Source organism: Heliangelus exortis, chromosome 16, assembly GCF_036169615.1.
Source record: "Heliangelus exortis chromosome 16, bHelExo1.hap1, whole genome shotgun sequence".
Lineage (NCBI taxonomy): Eukaryota > Metazoa > Chordata > Aves > Apodiformes > Trochilidae > Heliangelus > Heliangelus exortis.
This window is the reverse complement of record NC_092437.1, coordinates 15,691,693-15,709,924: the sequence shown is the minus strand read 5'-3', so window position 1 is coordinate 15,709,924 and position 18,232 is coordinate 15,691,693. Positions and strand designations below refer to the sequence as shown.

General features: G+C 50.9%; 1 protein-coding gene across 2 annotated transcripts in view; it reads left to right on the top strand.

Annotated features, from left to right (window-relative positions):
* The window catches only part of RALY (RALY heterogeneous nuclear ribonucleoprotein), a 126,268-nt gene that overhangs the window by 47,509 nt on the left and 60,527 nt on the right, over positions 1 to 18,232 (top strand). For both annotated transcript variants that reach the window (XM_071759867.1, XM_071759868.1), the window contains one exon: positions 3,005 to 3,106. The gene's annotated coding sequence lies outside the window, so the exon portion shown is untranslated. The remainder of the gene's footprint in view (positions 1 to 3,004; positions 3,107 to 18,232) is intronic.

Genomic DNA, 18,232 nt, shown 5'->3' with positions numbered 1-18,232 from the left:
TCTGGGCCCCTCAGGACAAGAAGGACATGGAGGGGATGGAGAGTGTCCAGAGGAGGGAAATGGAGCTGGGGAAGGGTCTGGAGCACAAAGTCTGCCCAGGAGGGGCTGAGGGCCCTGGGGGTGTTGATCCTGGAGCAGAGGAGGCTGAGGGGAGACCTTCTGGATCTCTGCAGCCCCCTGAGAGGAGGTTGGAGCTGGGGGGGGTCGGGCTCTGCTCCCAAGGAACAAGGGATGGGATGAGAGGAACGGCCTCAAGTTGTGTTAGGGGAGGTTTAGGTTGGATATTAGGAAAAACTTCTTCCCTAAAAGGGTTGTCAGGCCCTGGCCCAGGGTGCCCTGGGAGATGTTTGAGTCCCCATCCCTGGAAGAGTTTCAAAGCCGTGTGGATTTGGTGCTGGGGGATGTGCTTTAGCATCAGGCTTGGTAGAGTTATGTCAGTGGTTGGACTTGATGGTCTTAAAGGTCTTTCCAAACCAGAACAATTCTGTGATTTGTAGGTCTGGGAAATGAGAGATTATGCAGCAGCAGAGGTGGACTTTCTTTACTTAGTTCTCATCTTCCAAGTGGTGAGGTTTTTCTGTGTCACCTCCTGTCCAGCTTCCACTGCAGGTTTCCAGCCTGCCATGGAGTCCTCTCCTGGGTCTGATTTGACATTGGAAGGGACACAGAGATGCAGTCACTCTGCCCTGGGTCTCAAAGAGGTGCTCAATAGAGCCAAGAGCAGAGCTCAGAGGTTCTGATGCTCTCAGCTGCACTGTGTCCCTCTGCCCCTCCTGCTTTCCCTTCCCTTGCACACTTTTCATTGTTCTTTGCAGCAGGAGAAAGCTTTAGGAGCAAGATAAGCACTTGTGATTCAGTCGAGGTGTCTTGGGGAGATTAGGAGGAGGATGGGAAAAGTATTCAGAACTTCTCAGGTGAGATCTGTTCTTCCTTCATTCCCTTCAGGGATTTGTTTCTGTGATTGTCCAACTGCCCTGTTCCAGTGAAACAGGGACCTTCAGGGCTTGGGCAGGGGTATCAGAGCAGGCCATGAGCCATTTGCTTTTTCTTTTCCACCTCCCCAGTGTCTCTGAGACTTTGGTGTTCAGGGCTCTGCTCAAGTTTCCTTCACTCTCTTCCCTCTTCTTCATCTCTCCTGCCCAAAGGCCCATTCTGTGGTGCGGCGCCCACCACTGACGACTGACATCTTCATTTGAACTGCTGAGTGATGAGACCTCTGCAGAGGTTCAGTAAACTTGAGTGATGGGTCCATGGAAAGGGGGGAGGAGCTGGTGGATGGGACTGGGAAGTTCATCGGCTTGAGTGCTTTGTTGGGAACTTGGATAATGGGAGGGGAAACATGGCCATGTGGCAGTGTCCCTGCTTTGGGCCTTTGTCACTGGTGGCTTTTTCATGCAGAACTTTGACCCCCTGTGCAGGAGGGATTATCCATCAGGGCACTGCTGGAGTGTACAGAGCCTTCTGCTGGGAAAGCCAGGCTGGCACCTCTGATCAGGTCTGGGTCACCTCGTTGGGGGCTGACCAGAGCTTCATTTCTCTGTCTCTTTAGGGTTTCCTCTGCTTTAATGAGAAGCTTCATCCCATTTTGACCTTGGACAGTGTTGTGGCACGACTGAGACTGCAGTGAGCCTCTGAGTAGGGAGAGAGTCTCCTGGCAGGCTGGGTGGTAACTACAGCCACTCACCCTAAGGTTTAGGATGAGTGAAGGAGCCCTGAGTGCCCCTCCATGGATCAGGCACCCTGTGTGCTGAGTGTTTGCAGAGCAGGGTGGAAGGAGTGTTGTTCTTTCAGGAAGAGCCATGGTTACTCAAGAAACTGCTTGGAAGGCAGGAGGTGGGAACCATCGCTGGTTTGAAGAGGGTGGAGAAAGCAGAGCAGGAATCCCAGGGTGATTTATAGCCCAAGAGGGCTGATGTGAAAGAAGGGGTTTAAATCACTGCATCTGGGTGATGGCTTGGGCTCTGGAGTGGGAGTGTGGAGCCTTGGATCCTGTTCCCATCAGCTCTGGCTGGTGCAGGCTGTGTGCTCATAGGGACCATCCTTGTCCTGCAGCCCTGGGGAGCATGAAGCATGGAGAAGGTCTCACCACCTTCCCATCCATTCACCCACAGCTCCCAGTGTCTGGGGAAGGAGTCTGTGGCTTTGGCTGCACGGGAGGGAGGATTTGGTGAGGTCAGGATGTCAGCTCTGGAGCAGTTAGCTTTTGGGATGAGCAGCCATGCCCTGCAGCCTCCCCTGCCTGGGCTGTGCTGATGCTGCTGAACCACCTGGGTCAGTGGGCATAAAAATGCCCTGAAAAGCCCATCAGCTCCCAGCTCTGAACAGTAATGTCCTGGCTGTGTTTCTGCCCAGCAGGGCTCTCTCTCTGTGTCAGTCCTGCCGGGCATCTCAGCCCACGGCAGGGAAGGGGAAGCTCCATAATTTAAAGTCGCAGGAGGTGTCCTGAGAGCTCGGGGGATCCAGAGGAACTGATTTAATGCAGAACATTTCAATTCCATCAGCAAAATGTTTCAATTCAAGTTTGCCTGAGCCAAAGCAAAACCTCCAATTTCAAAATACATTTTCAAAAGATGAAAAAAAGGTCCAATAAAACCATGAAAAAAACACTGCTTTCCTGTGGGGTGTTTCAGTTTGAAGGGACTGTTTTCTCAACAAATCCCAGCCATCAGGACCAAAACTTCTTGCCTGCCTCTCTCTGCCACTTCCCTCACTGGCATCACAGCCACGCAGCCATGGTTGCATCCCAGGGGGGTTCCCCATGCCCCCCCAACCACCCTGAGCCATCTCCCCAGCAGCTTCCCCAGTGCTCAGCTCTGGCTCTGAGCTCCTTGCTAAGCTGCTCAGAGTCTTAGCTGGGCAGTCCTGGGGCTGATCCTTGCAGACACCCAGGGAGTGACTTGGCTTTCCCAGCCCAGCAAACCTGTCTCTGCTAAGGGTTAGAAAGTAGGGGATTATCTGCTCACCACAACTGGCAACAAAACCCTCCCTGTCCTGATTCTTGCAGGGTGAAGCTGAGACCATAGAGGGGTGCTGCACCTACCTGCTCCCAGACCAGGGACCAGGAACGGGAAGGACCAACAAAGCCCAAGTGCCTGCGCCAGTCCCAGTAAGTAACTGGAGCTTGAACCATAGAACCATAGCCTTGAGGTGCCTTTAGACATGAGGAGTGATGGGGGAGAGCCCTGCAGTTCCCAGCTGCAGCTCTTCTGCTGTGCTAGGAGGGGCTCAGCATGAGATTTGGGCAGCAAGGACACCTTGCTGGAGATGCTGAGCTGTGTGAGTGGCTTGGTTCTGGATTCAGGCTGAAGGTTTTCTCTCTCTGAGCCTGCTGAACATTTACACCTCCTGGCCTGGTGTAGGTGTTCCAGTAGTCAAATGCTGATGGATGTGCTGGGAAACCCGTGCTATTGGCTGTAGAACTGGGACTGTTGTGATCACACCTTGATGGGCAGGTTCTGATTGCTGTGGACACAATGGGTCTCAGCCTGTTTTAATTTCTGATTCATTGCATAGATTTCTCCTGGAAGTTACATTTGCAGTTGTTTGTGAATGAATGGGAATACTGGTGGGACTTGGGGGATGATGTGGAGGTGGCCTCTGCTCTAGATTGTTGTGGTGCTTACCCCAGAGCCAGGCTCCTTGTGGAGCTCCTGGTGTGGTGGAGGGTGATGAGATCCCTGGGACAGCCTCTGTGCAGGGTGAGCAGAGCATCCTCTTGGAAATGGGCTGGGAGAAAGCGCTTGGTTTGTCCTTGAACACCAGCAAACTGGGGCTGGGTTCCTTAGTGCTTTGCTCAGGACAGAGGAGTCCACCAGAAACCCAGAAGGTCCAGCAGCATCCTCAGGCCATGATTTAGGAAGATAAGCAACTCCAAAGTGCCACCAAGACATGGCATGAGCTTTACCATCCTCCAGACTGGTCTTGGTCTGGAGGGCTGGGCCTCCTCTTTGAAGGAAAGGTTCTGTGGAGGGATGGGAGAGGATTTAGGGGTCAAGTCCAGTCACAGCATGACCTAAGTGCTGGGAACACTTCCTGGGCTTTCTGAGCAATGTGGTCAATGAAGACCTGAGCCAGGAGATCTGATCCTGGTTTTGTGGGAGTTTTGTTTTGGTAAGAACAGAGTAACAGGACTCCATGTGAATAAAACCTGGAGTTCACTTCAGCAGAGGCTGGATGGAGATTTCAGGGCACAGCCACAGGATGCACAATTCAGGACATGAAGAGCAGTGTCATGTTTTAAACTGGGGACTTTCCAGCTCCCAGACAGATGGATAAAAGCAGGTCCTCTGTTTCCAGTTCCTCAGGGCTTACAGTCACGGGGTAAAGTATTTGTTTTAGTGGGGATTGTGATTGGGTTTTCCTTTTGGGAACTCACGTAGGAGGGAGGAAAAAAATCAATGTGACCTGGTAAAACTTCTCACCATAGGGATAAAAGCTCTGTTGTTGCTTGGTGGACCCTGAGAGATACAACATAAAGTAAAGAAGGATCCAGGAGTTTTATACTTCTTAACCTTACGTGGAAATCCAATCCAGGAAACTCCAAATAACAGAGGGGTAAAGATTCACCTGAACTTTTTCAAACCAGAATTGAGCAGTTGAAGGAAAAAGGGAATTGGGGTTTACTTATGATTTGTCTAAAACTGTTTTCTGCTTCTAGCTTAATATACCAGCCCCTGGTAGAAGTGACACTTAACACAAAGCAGGACTAAAACACTCAGACATACAGATACATTAAATAAATGAGCTGGCTAAAAACCCTTTTCTGCATGAATAAGAGAACTGTTGTGCCCTTATTCCACAGACTGGGAATTAACTCAGCAAATAAGATCACAGGATTCAGCAGTGTTGAAAAAATAGCTTACTTTTTTAATATTCCAAGCATTTTAAACCGGAACACTGCTACAAGTTTGTGAAAGTTTTGTTTTGGCTCTTAGAATATTAAACAGTGCTTTAAACTATGGAGCCTTCTTCTTGTACAGGGGATTTAGTGGCCATGGAGGAAAATGTCTTTTATCCTGTGTGTAGACTGCAGGGCTTGAACTGCAGCCCCAAAGTGCTTCATTTCCACAGGACCTCTGAACTCTTGGGCACTGCTGGATGGTTGGTTGGTTGGTTTTTCATTTTTCATATTTCAATTATTGGAAGGGCTCACGACAAAGGGTGATTCCAGAGGGAGCTGTGAAACTGCCTATTTCTTGGGGGACAGAGAAAAAGCTGTGAAAATATCTGTCATTCAGGCAATCAGAGAAGAGCACTGAGGGTAAGCAGAGGGCTGGGGAGGATGCTGAAAGTACCCCGGAGCAGGAAGGTCACAGAAATATCTGTTACTGAGTCCACCCACGGAGGGTTGGATGTGTCCCCTAAGGAAGGGACACAGAGCATCTTCAGGGAGCTCAGGAAAAACTGAATGGATGAAATTTCCCATCTGTGTTCCCATAAGCATCATGGGCTGGGAGGGAGCTGTCAGCCCTTTAATCACCTGCTCAGGTCCTTATCAGCCCTGGCAGTTCCTGTCCTCCCAGGATTAGGATGGCACTGGGTACCCCTTTAAGCTACGATCTGGTAGTGACCTTCTTAGTAGCCCGGGGGCCAAGGAAGGAAAGGATGTAACAGGTTTCTTAATTTAGAAAAGGCCTCGTGGGTCAGGAGGAGGTCACAGGTTGTGGTGCCTGGTACAGGCTCTGGTCTGGGGCTGGGGTGTCTGAGGTGGGGGAGTGGGACGTGGTCAGTGCATCCCCAGGGGTCATGGTCAGGTCTCAAAAAGCCTGATGGTGGGACAGAGTTACCCTCTGTGCCTAGAGACCTTTGTCAAGGGCATAAACGGGCGTGGGATAGCTCAGCTCTGAGTCACTGTGAGGCTGTGACTGTTCCTAGAGGCTCTGCAGGAGTCAGGAACCATCAGGAAACAACCTCAGCCCTTGGGAAGGAGCAGCAGTGTGTGAAGCAGGGAGATCAGGGAGATCTGGAGGAGCTGGGAGATCTGGGAGCTCTGGGACATCCTCCCACCAGCTCCTGGCTCTGATGTTTGCAGCCCTCACTTTGCAGCTCCAGCATTTCAATAAGTGCTTGGTGCCTGGCACACACTGGCTTTAGCCTTTGCCTTTGTGGCTTTTTTTCTCTTCTTTTTTTTTTTTCAGTAAGTGACCCCTCTGTAGGCAGTCAGGCAGCAAGGTGTCTGCAGGGTGGATGCTGATGTGAGCATGTGTCAGGTCTTTGATTCTCTTCCTACTTGTGCAAGCACGTGCTGGATGGAGTGCAATGATCCCCCCAGCAGCAACATTCCTGCCCAGCACAGTGATTTCTGGGGAAGATGCAGTTCAGCAGCCCAGACCCTGTGAGCAGCCCCAGGTGCTCCTGACCCCACACAGATTTGTGAAATGCAAACATTTTCAGGAGTGCAGTAAAACTCAGTTGCCCTCAGTGGCTTCTGTGTTTTTGAAAACCTCAAAGAACAGGAGAAAAAACCCAAATAATTCGAGCTACCCTGAGCTGCTAGTAGGTAGGACAAAGTATGTGGGTTTGTGTAATGAAAAAAGGAGGAAGAGGCTTCAGAGTCAGCACCAGTGCCTGCTGCAGAGCCTGGAGCACTGAGCAGGTCGAGTGATGCCAGTGACTGACCTGGAGGTCATAGAATCACAGACTGGCTTGGGTTGGAAGGGACCTTAAGGATCATGAAGTTCCAACCCCCTGCCATGGTCAGGGATACCTTCCACCAGCCCAGGGTGCTCTAAGCCCCATCCAACCTGGGCTGGAACAGGGATGGGGCAGCCACAGCTTCTCTGGGCACCCTGGGACAGGGGCTCAGCACCCTCACAACAAAGAACTTTTTCCTAATGTCCAACCCCAATCTCCCCTCCCCAAGTTTTAACCCATTTCCCTTCTCCTCTCCCTACCCCCTCGTGTCCAAAGCCCTCCCCCAGCTTTCTTGGAGCCCCTTCAGATATTGGAAGGTTGCTCTGAGCTCACCTGGGAGCCTCCTCTTCTCCAGGCTGAACAACCCCAACCCCTCAGCCTGGCTTCCCAGGGAGGAGCAGAATCATAGAATTGTTTGGGTTTCATTCAGTCAAAACTCTCCTGCTCAGGAAAGGTGTGGGTTAATGGTACCTTCCTGAGTGATTTCTAGAGCTGAGCTTGTTTGCTGCACTCAACTAAAATGTTTGATTCCTTAAACAGCTGAGCCCGTAATTCAGAATGAAGCCTGTATCTGAGATGAAGTTTTCTTAAAATTTTGATCTTGTCAAAATAACGTGAGAATTTAAATTGCTTGATTTGGGGATTTTGGTTGGGTTTTTTTCTTCCTTTATTTCTGGATTTGCTTTTGGAAATGATCTGTTTCTCAGAGCTTCTCAAGACTTGAAGGTTAATTCAGATTAAGGCAATGCATGAGTGGAATATGTAAAATCTTTTCCCAGATAACTGCTTGTGTAAGCACGGGCTGACATGATCACACAGGTCATTTCTTCTGCTATGGGTGAGGATAATGCCTGTGCTCAAACTTGAGGTGAAAACGTTTGCAGAACGAATACTTAAGTTCTGAGTTGCTCCAGAGGGAAGGTTTAAGCTCCCCCAGGTGTTAGAGGGCTAGCACAGGCTCTGTGTTCACGGAATGGAAACTCAGCTGGAATGAGTGTGAAGAAGTCCAGGGAGTACTTCCAGGCTTGGAGTGGGGTGTGTTGTATCTACTGACACCTTAAACCCTTAGAGAACCAAACTGGTAGCCAGAAGGACTGAGGGTGGGTTCTGAATGACCAGGTCCTCACCACGTTCCCTTGGTGTCCCCAGCACCCGCAAGTTGTTTTCTGCCCATCCTGCCCACAGCCCCCTCAGCCAGTCTGGGGCCTGCTGGAGGGAGAGGCCAGGAGCGGATTTAGTGCTGGCTGGGAACGGGTTTGAAGTCTCTGCCCCAGGGTTTGAGTTCTCCTCCAGAATTCTCCCAGGTTCCCTGGGAGCTGGCTGGTATTCAGCCATCCGAGGTGTCCACAGTCAGCATGGAGGGGCTGGGCCTGAACTTCCCAGTTCTCATCCTCCAAAAGGGAAAAGTCTGTCTGCTCCAGCTCCAGCTGGTGTGGTGACCACGAGAGCTCCATGAGGTACCAGACACTGGGGACAGGAGACAAACATAGGTACCCCAGTGCTCTTCATTCAGCTCTGTCTTCTCCTAACCAGATGCAGGTTTCTGGCTGCATTGCTGAGTACTGGAGCTGGAAAGGGAGTCAGAAAGCAGAAAATCAAGGGATGCCTTAATATAAAAGACAAAAATAGATTTCTCTTTGCACATCTTTTCTCAGTTTCCCTTTGCAAGGCTGCATCAGCGTGTGCTTGATGGGATGTGATGGCTCTGACCTTGTCAGATGCATCAAGAATGACATCTGAGCAGAAGGACAGAAATAAGGGTTAGCAAGAAGTGTAGAAAAGGCAAACAGACAGATGGCCACATTCCTTCATCAATAGAAATCCAGGCCTCAGATTTGCTTGCAGCTTGGCTGGAATTGGAGATTTCAGGAAATGAGCCCAAAAGTTGCTTATTTTCCTGTCCCCCTTCTGTAGCATTTCATTATCACACATGTTTCTTCCATGAGAGGACCTGACCTTTCACAGGACTAACCCGAGGGATCTGGTGCTGCCTGGAGAAGTGAGGTCGTGGTGTCCTTTCCCTGGGATGCTGAGACATCCAGAGGACACTGGGTGATGCCCCCCACCCTGTGTTTATAGTGAGATGGGGTAGAGTGTTGATTTTTTTATTCTAAATCCTTTTTTTTTGTTTTCTTCCTCAGGGCTGAGGTTCAACTGAAAATGCAGGATCAGTGGATCAGTGAAGGGTGACCTTGGGATGTGCTGGGGACCCTGGAGGTCTGCTCTGGGTCCCCAGGTTTTCCCTGGTAGACAAGCTCTATAGAGAGAAGCTCTTGTTCATGGGCTGTTCCTACCCCCTTCGCAGGAGAAGGACACACAGGTGTGATGGTCTCTTGAACATTCTCTCTTGTAGGCCAGGGGAAGGCCTTACAATCAACCCTTGTTCCATTCCTCTGCATCTTTCTCTAAAAGCTTGGCTTTGCCATCTGGCTGGGAACCCCAACAAGGCACCCGCATCCTGCTCACCCCTCCTGGGTCATCTTCAGCTCTGCATTCCCCTCAAGCTTCTGCCTTGTGAGTTCCTGCAGGCTGGGACTGCAGATGGGAGATGTGCCTGGGCTGCATCCAGCACAAAACCCAATGCAAGTTGGCTCTGGGCTTCCCCAAGCCTCAGCAGAAGAGCTTGGAGCAAAGCTGAAAGGAGGGAATCTGTCTGGAAAAGGTGGAGCAGTGACAGTGGGCTTTGCACCACCCACTGCATCCATGTCCTGTCCATGGGGGATGTCTGCACTGTACTCCAATTTAATACAGACTCCCAGACTGGCTTGGGTTGGAAGGGACCTTAAAGCTCCCCCAGTGCCACCCCTGCCATGGGCAGGGACACCTCCCACAGCCCAGGGTGCTCCAAGCCCCATCCAACCTGGGCTGGAACACTGCCAGGGATGGGGCAGCCACAGCTTCTCTGGGCACCCTGGGACAGGGGCTCAGCACCCTCACAACAAAGAATTGCTTCCTAGTATCTCATCGAAATCTCCCCTCTTTCACCTTAGAGCCATTCCCCCTCATCCCATCCCTCCAGGCCCTTGTCCCAAGTCCCTCCCCAGCTTTCCTGGAGCCCCTTCAGGCACTGGAAGGTGCTCTAAGGTCTCCCCATTGCTCCCTTCTCTTCTCCAGGCTGAACACCCCCAACTCTCAGCCTGGCTCCAGAGCTGCTCCAGCCCTCCCAGCAGCTCCAGGGCCTCCTCTGGACTCACTCCAACAGCTCCGTGTCCTTCTGGTGTTGGGGACCCCAGAACTGGACCCAGCACTGCAGGGGGTCTCACCTGAGTGGATCAGAGGGGGACAATCCCCTCCCTGGCACTGCTGGGGATGCAGCCCAGGACACGGATGGTTTCTGGGCTGTCAGCACCCTCTGCCAGCTCATGGGGAGCTTCTCATCACCCAACACCCCCAAGTCCTGCTCCTCAGGGCTGCTCTCTCCACCCAGACTGGATTTGTGCTTTCTTCTGACACATAAAACTAGGGAATACCAAAGATTTTGCTTGAATCCTCTCAAATAACATTTCTGCTTTGACTGCTGCTCGTGGGGCACTGTAAAGCCTCTCTGACTGGGTGAGTTGAGGGTGTTGTCAAAGCCATACCCTTGAAAAATGACCCTTTGTTGTTAGGAGGGTTACTGGTGATAGGAATTACTTCTTTAAAGGGCAGTAGCTTCAAATGGGGTTGTATTTGGAGACATAACTTGGGATGGGAGCATTGTCCTGCTCAGCAGGCTGGGGAGAAACATGGAGAGCAGAGTCCACATACATGGGGGGAAGAGTCCATCAAGAAGGAGTTCCCAGTTACCTGGTGGGCTGCCCTGGGTGTCCGTGTGCCACCCCCCAGCCCAACTCCCCCCTGGGGAATTCAGACCCCTGGGAAGCTGGTGGGTACCCAAGTGATGCCCTGGTGAGTGGGAACCATCACCTCCCAGTGCCCTCACTTGTCCCTGTATATAGCTCAAGGCAGGTTTTGGTTCTGCTGTGCACCCAAGTTCCTGCTGAATCTCAGTAGCAAAATTAACAGGAGAGCTACAGGAGGTGGGAGATGACTCCGTGGGCTGTGTTTGCAGACTGAATGTGTTCATGTTAAGAAATGCACACAAAATAAGGACAGGTGGTGAGGAGGTGGAGCTGGTCTGGGGGGTGGGATGCTCTGCTCTGGATCCAGCCCAGGCTCCCTGTGGAACCCAGCTCTGTGCCATGCTGAGCTTAGACTGGGGTTTGGTTGGACTGAGTCCTAATACCCCTTGTGTCTCTGCTCTGGTCTGGTAAAAAATGGAAATATTCCCTTTTTCTCCTGTATTTACATTGCAGCTTCTTGGGGACCTTCCCTGGTTCTTGTTCTGGGAGGGGTACAGTGAGCTATCCCTTGGTGATCTAAGGTCTGGCTCAAACAGGAGCCAAAGAGAAGGTGGTTGGGGCAGAGAGAGGTCAGGGAGCTCATTTCTCTGATGTTGTTATTTATCCATCACTTTTTCTCCTGCTTCCCTTACAAGCATTCAGTGCAGGCCTGGTCAGTGGGACCCCTCACTGTGTGACAGCCTTGGGCTGTCCCCTGGCTGGGGGGGCTCAGTGGTGCTGGTGTCATGGCAGGGGTTGGAATTGGATCATCTGTAAGGTCCCCTCCAACCCACACCATCCTGGGATTCTATGACTGCCAGGGTCATTCTTTCTCCCCCCCCTCCCCTTCTCCATCTCTGGTTGTCCCAGTGTCTGTCATGGCTTTGTTCACAGTGGAACAGCTTTGGTGTGGAAGGGTGCAGGGGGTTACCCCAGGAGAGGCCCTGAGGGCAGGAGGGTGCCCCCCTGTGCACTCTGAGACATGGCATCCAAGTTCCCAATTGCAAATGGACCCACAGGGACTTGGGTGTAAGTCTGGGCTGGCCTCATAAATCCTCGAGGACCTTGAGCATCCTCTTGCCCATCACCCACAGTCTGCCTCTCCCTTGGGGCTGAGGAAGGCAACGTGGGGATCCACACCAGGGCTACTGCAGAGGCTGAGGGGTTTTGGATTTCCCCAGGAGCTGGGGGATCCCTTCAGGGGCAGCTGCAGGGGGCATGGAGAGCCTGGGGCAAGTCCTGGAGGCAGCTGGCTCGGGTCAGAGCAGTTCACCCATTCCCTGTCTCAGCATTTGAGGTCCCCAGGTGAAGTGTCCCACACCAGTGCCCTCTCCCTGTGGAGGGGTTGGTGCAAGGAGTGATTTGCAGGCAGCCAGGGGGTCACTAACCTGCATGTTGGTGGCAAAAGCCAAGGAGTGGAGCTTGGTGTACCAGCACCCCCACACTGCCAGCACTACCTCCTCCTCTGGGATGCTTCCTTTCCTCTTCAATAGTTTCCTGCTTCTCATACTCTTGGAAATGCATCTGCACTGTTTATCTGACCCTCACACACTGTCACAACCTTTGCAGCCTCTGCCTTGGCTCTTATTACACCTCCCAAAGCCTCTTCATTGTCTGGGTCCTCTAATCTTTCTGGCAGCACCCGTATTTTATGCCTTGGTTATGCCTCCCTTCCTTTAAATTAATTTTTCACACTACCTTGCTCGTCCCTGTTGCCCTCTTTTATTTAATTTATTGCTCAGTAGCCATCATAACCCCTGGGCAAGCCTTTAATTTATCTCTTCCTGCATCCCATTGCACCCCTCTGTCCTTTCCCTTTATTGATTTCTCCAGTTTGATTTCACCCTGTGCTTGCCAACATCATCTCCTGCTCTTCCCTTCCCCTCTGAAATTGCTGGGATGAATTTCTTCCCCTGTTGCTGACCTTGCTGCCTTGTAATTCCTGGCCCAACAGGGCTGAGATTGCTTTTCCATGGGCTGTCCCCTTGCTTGGGTTTAGTTTCCACTCCAACTTCCAAGTCTCTCAAAATTAATTCTGGGTGATTCCTGTCCAAGTTGCCATGAGAAGGAAATGGCTCTCCAAGGAGTCTGCTCCAAACTGCAGAGGCTCAGTGGCCATCACCTGCTCTGTGTGCCCCTCATGGAATTCCTGCAGGCAGGGTCATTACCAGGGGCAGGAATGGGCTCCTTGGGTTGCACTCCATGAGGTTTCAGCACTGACCCAGAAGCTTGTGCTTCAGCACAAACTCTGGATCCAGCTCTGGATCCATCCCATTCTCCTGGAGATGGGAACGTGCAGCTGGAGAGACCTTGGCTGCTCACACCCCTGCTCTCCTCCTGTGCTGAACCTTGTTCCTGGTCTACACTTAAATTGTGAGGGTAATGTGGAAGGGGAGAGGAATAAATGGCTTTTCTTTTGTCTTTTGACTGTTCCCTGCCTTTCCCAGCCCAGCTCACAGGAGCTGGGTGTCCACAGGCTTGGACAAAGGTGAAACCTTCAGCTTTGCTCTGTGATTATGAAGAATTGAATGGACTTTTTTCCCACCCCCAAATAAACAGTCCATTTATTTACAGACAAGTTCCTGCCATCATCACGATGGGTTTGGAATCCCCATTACTGCAGATACAGGGGTTATTTTGTCACCTTTATCAGTGTGATTTGCAAGTGAGCCCAAAAGTGGGAGAGGGTCAGAGGTGGGAACACAAAAGACAAGATCTAGAGCTGTTCCGGGCTTTCCTGTGGAACAGGGGCAGGGCAGCAGCATGCTGTGGCTCAGTATTGTGGTTATCTCCATAGTTCCCTGAGCTGTCCACAAGGAAAAAATATTGTGGTTAGATCTGTACTCATATATGTGGTGTCTGTTTTCATGGGACATTGTGTAACTGAACTGGTGACATCTGAGGAAGGACTCAGTCTGTCTGTGTCCAGACAAACATCCCAGGATGGATGGGGCTTGGAGCAACCTGGTCTGAAGGGCAGTGTCCCTGCTCATGGCAGGGAGAGTTGGGATTAGAGGAGCTGTAAGGTCCCTTCCAACCCAAACCAGCCTGAGATTCTGGGGTTCTAGCACTGGAGATGTTTGGGTGCATCCCCTCCTGTCCTCCAGGCCATCATATTGGGTAAGCCCTTGAGTACATCAGCCATGGGGCACTGGGGACAGGGGGAACCCCCCAGGGCATTGCATGGGATCTCAGAGAGGCAGTGGAGGAGGTGTCCAAGCTCCAGGGCACAGCAGGAGTGGATCAGATGGGTCTGTCCTGCCTGGGAAGGTCCCAGAGGTCTGTCCCCAAGAAAATAATTGAACTTCGTTGGTTTAATTTGGTGGTTTGGTTTCAAAGACTTGTGATTTTGCAGTGTATTGGCGTGGTTATATTTGGCTAGGAAATAAAAATGGGATTTATCCCACTGAAACAGTGAGTGCTGCAGGTGGGGCTGGCTGCAGCGTTCAGTGGAGGTGGGTGTGATGGGCCCCAAAAAGTGGGGATTTCTCTCCAGCCTAAGGCAGAGCTACCTCCCTCTGCTGTGGTCTCAAGTTAAATGCCACAGCTCTTTGTTGGGATGGTTCATTCCATTGCTTCCATTCTATTCATTCTTTTACTGGTTTCTCTTTTCAGTTCTTCCTATTTTCCATTCTTCCATCTTCTGAGTTTGGTCTCATGTACTGATCAATTATGCTGCATCAATGACTGATCCTATAAACTTTTAGGGAAGATCATTTTCCTGATGCTTCCAGGGAAATCTGTAGGTGTCTATGGGAGAAGTGCTGAGCCTTTTTCCAAATTAAAAATCTCTCCTTGTCCTTCTGTGACGATTTTTATTATTGCCCAGGAAAAGCAGACCAGCTTCCTTCCACCTCTCCTGCTTTATATCTACAGACACAGAAATAGCCTTTTTTAATATCAGAAGGGCCCCCACCCTGCCCATAGAGCCCTTCACAGCAGTTTAGGCTGGGAGATTATGTTTTTTTCCCACCTTTAAAAGGAAACTTTGAAAGCTGATGAAGAGCATTTGGGTGATCAGTCAGTGATACAGCCATAGCCATTAGACAGGACTTCAGATTGAAACTTCAGTGTGCCCAGCTACCTAGGGAAATAGAAAGAGAGGCAGCTCCCTTTGTCATTGCAGCTTGGGCAGTGCTTAAAAACTGGAGGAGAGAGCTGTACGTTATTGTTAGACTGAGATAAAAGGGGCCTTTGCTTGATTCTTTTCAGTTTGTATCAAGATAGTAACTGACAGACAAGGATGTGTAAGTGTTTGGATGATTTATCTTCTATTGTGAATTGTGGTTCTTTTGTGAAATCCCCCCGGAACCCTCTGCCTGGTGATGGATTGGGTACATCTGCCTTCTGCCATGAGTGACATCCCTTCTCCTCTCCGTGGGCTCCCTGTGGATCAGGAGCCATAAATAAGCAACAGTCCCTCTGTTTGCCAGGGGTGGGAAGCTGCACTGGGGCTTTTCCTTTGTACCTTGTAAACAAAAACATGACAAGGAAGGGACACTGTAAGTTAAAGCCATACAGACATCAGGAGGGCACCCAGAGGCTGCTTTGTGGCACGTGGGGTGGAGTAAAAGCAAGTGGAGTTATTTTCTAGTTCAAGGAAAAACATAGGAGGGCACGAAGAGTTTGTGGTGAGGAACAGGCAAGAATTTCAGGGAGCTTTTTCTTTCTCATGCCCCCAAGCAGTGATTAAGCATCCGTGGCCCTGGAGGTTGAAGCCTGGATGGGCTGACAGAAGGGATGCAGTAAGAGGGGTGAATTCTCTGGCCTGGGGCTGGAGGAAGCTGCAGTTGCCTTTTCCAGCTCTGTAAGGTTTATTGATGTCCTTTGCACAGAGACACAGAATTGTTGTGGTTGGAAAAGACCTTCAGGATCATCACATCCAACCATTAACCCAAATCTACTGAGCCCAGTGCTACCCCATGTCCCTCAGCACCCCATCTCCAGGGCTCTGAAACCCCTCCAGGGATGGGGACTCCATCACTGCCCTGGGCAGCCTGGGCCAGGGCCTGGCAACCTTTTTGGAGAAGAATTTTCTCCTAATATCCCATCTGAGCCTCCTCTGGTGCAACATTTCCTCTTGTGGAGAGAACTGGGCGTTGCTGTAGGGGCTTGGTGCTGGGAGCTGGAGGTGCAGCCTGGGCAGTGCCTCCTGGGTGGGGAGCACAGGGCTTGGGGGACATGAAGGTTTTGTGTTATTAAGCAATTATATTAGCAGCAATTATAATTATGTTATTATTGGAGATGTTGGAAAGCTTGAGGAGTGGTGTAAAATTCGGGTTCTTCTCTCATTTTTGGCTTTAGGGCTCTGTGCTGAGGGGATTCCTGCAGACACCCCCATCCCATGGGCTCAGTGCTTGGGCATCCTTGGCCCAGGCAGGTGGCTCAGTGTCTCCTGTCCCTGCTCTTCACGAGGGACATCGGGGCCACACTGGTGTGGCCACTCCCAATGTTGCCAAAAGGAATTCCTGACCAATGGGCTATGAAAAGCTCCTGATTTGGGCAAGAAGAATGTTTTTAAATTTAACACAGAGCTGTTCCTCTGGGATTTTCCAAGCCAGGCTCAGACAACATTACTGCCTCCTAGCAGTGACTAGGGGTGAGGGGTGCCAGTTACTCCTGGGGAGATCCTGATCCTGGGGAGAACAGAATTTTTCACTATCATTACCAGTCAGACACTGCAATAATCTCCTGTCAGGGTTTAACACTGGGCTGGCAATTAACTGAATGCCAGATGCTCTCTATTGATCACCTCCCCTCCCTGATAAAGAAAGAATAAGGGAGAGAGACTGATGGGTTGGAAACTAAACTACAGTTTAATGAAACAATAATGGTAAAACTGTATATATTAAATATATACAAATACACAGGAAAATTGATCCCATGTTCCTCCCCCCTTTCCCCCGTAACTCTCACATCAGCACCAAGGCTGCAGGGCAGCCCTGGGACAGTCCAGGTTGGAGTCCTGGGGTCAGCAGCAGCTGGAGGCAGAACACACAGATCCAGGCTGGAATGGATCAGGAGCACAGGCAGAGGAAGGGATGGAATCCTCCCAGGATGCTGAAGCAAACAGGGACAGGGGAAGAAGGGTGAAGGGAAGAGCAAAGGGTGAAGGTGAAGGGGTTTGACTCTTGTGATCCCTCAAATTTATACCAAGTATGATGTGTATGGGATGGAATACTCTGTTAGGTCACTTTTTGGTCATTTATCTTGTCTGTTCCTCCCCAAAGCAGGGTTGCAGGGGTGACCTCTTTACTCCCTTTCTCTTTCTGGAGCACAAAATGTTCCTCAGAGCTGAGCAGTGTCCCTGGTTCTGCACACCAGTCTCCGGCAGTAACTATAAACATGGAGTTATCAGTCCCAGGAGCAGACACTGACTGAGAAACTTCTGTTCATTTCGGCAAGTGCAGCTGCTTATGAGAGACTGAGCTGAAAGCAAAACCACAAGACAGAAAATTAGCTTTGTCTTGGCCCAAACCAGGACATCTCCCCAGAAGTGGTGAACTCCCCAGCACTGGGCACTGGAGAAGGTACTGGGCCATCACATCTCTGTGGTGTTTCTACCTGGAAAGGTTGGAGCAGGTGATCCTTGAGGTCCCTCCCAAGCTGACATTCTGTGATTCTGTGACCTGCTTGTCTTTCCAGCAGTTCTGCTCACTTTGCACCACAGTCACAGATGCTCACAGGATGCCTGTGGCCATGGATAAGTCGCTGGTAAATGTTTCAACCAGAGAGGGAGACTGCTCTTCCATCCATCTCAGTATCTGCATGGGGGTTTTTAGTCAGAAGAGGATTAATTCAAAAGCTGAAGGTCAGAGGCATGCTTGGCTGTTAGAAAGGTCTTGGATTACTTTGTGGTATAAGTCCAAATACTGGGACCATCTGCCTAGTTGTACTGGACTACAGAAATTAAAACACACAGCAGTGGTTTCATTGCTTTGGAGAAGTAGCTGAGAGCAAGTGGTGGTGAAGCAGGGTGAGCAGGGTTGGGACAGGGTTGGGACAGGAGCTTCACACAACAAGTAGAACAAAGTTTTCCTGCTCCTGCTCACAACCAGCTGCCAAGTCCCTGACACTCAGTTGAGTCTTTCTGTGACTTTAGAGGGATGTTTTTTTAAAGGAAATGACCCCAAAAAACAGTTCCCTGAGCTTTTCCTTAAAGCAGTGGCATTTGTTTCTCATGAGCATTTTCCCCCAGGGCTGTCTCCTTGGTGAACTCTAATCCCTAGATCAGAAGCTCCATCACTGAGCTGCATGTGGCACAAAAATCCTTCACCATCTCTCCTCAGCATTTCCTTCAACTGCAAGAGAAAGCAAAGCCACAGGAGGGGCTCTGCTGGCCACTTGCTGCTGTCCTGCCTGTCCCTTGCCTGTCATTTCAGTCCTGCCTGGTCATCCCCTAAAACCAGGGCATCCAGAGGGAGATGTCACACCTCTGGTGGGTGGCAAATCTGTGTACAGACTGGGGAGGTGTCTCCTGGAGACTCTGCTGCTTTGGAGTGCAGGACCTCAAAATGTGTGAATCTTGTGTTTGGTTTTGGGCCCTTCAGGACAAGAAGGACATTGAGGGGATGGAGAGTGTCCAGAGGAGGGAAATGGAGCTGGGGAAGGGTCTGAAGCACAAAGTCTGCCCAGGAGGGGCTGAGGGCCCTGGGGGTGTTGATCCTGGAGCAGAGGAGGCTGAGGGGAGACCTTCTGGATCTCTGCAACCCCCTGAGAGGAGGTTGGAGCCAGGGGGGGGGGGAGGCTGGAGGAGGATGTTCAACAATAGAAAATGG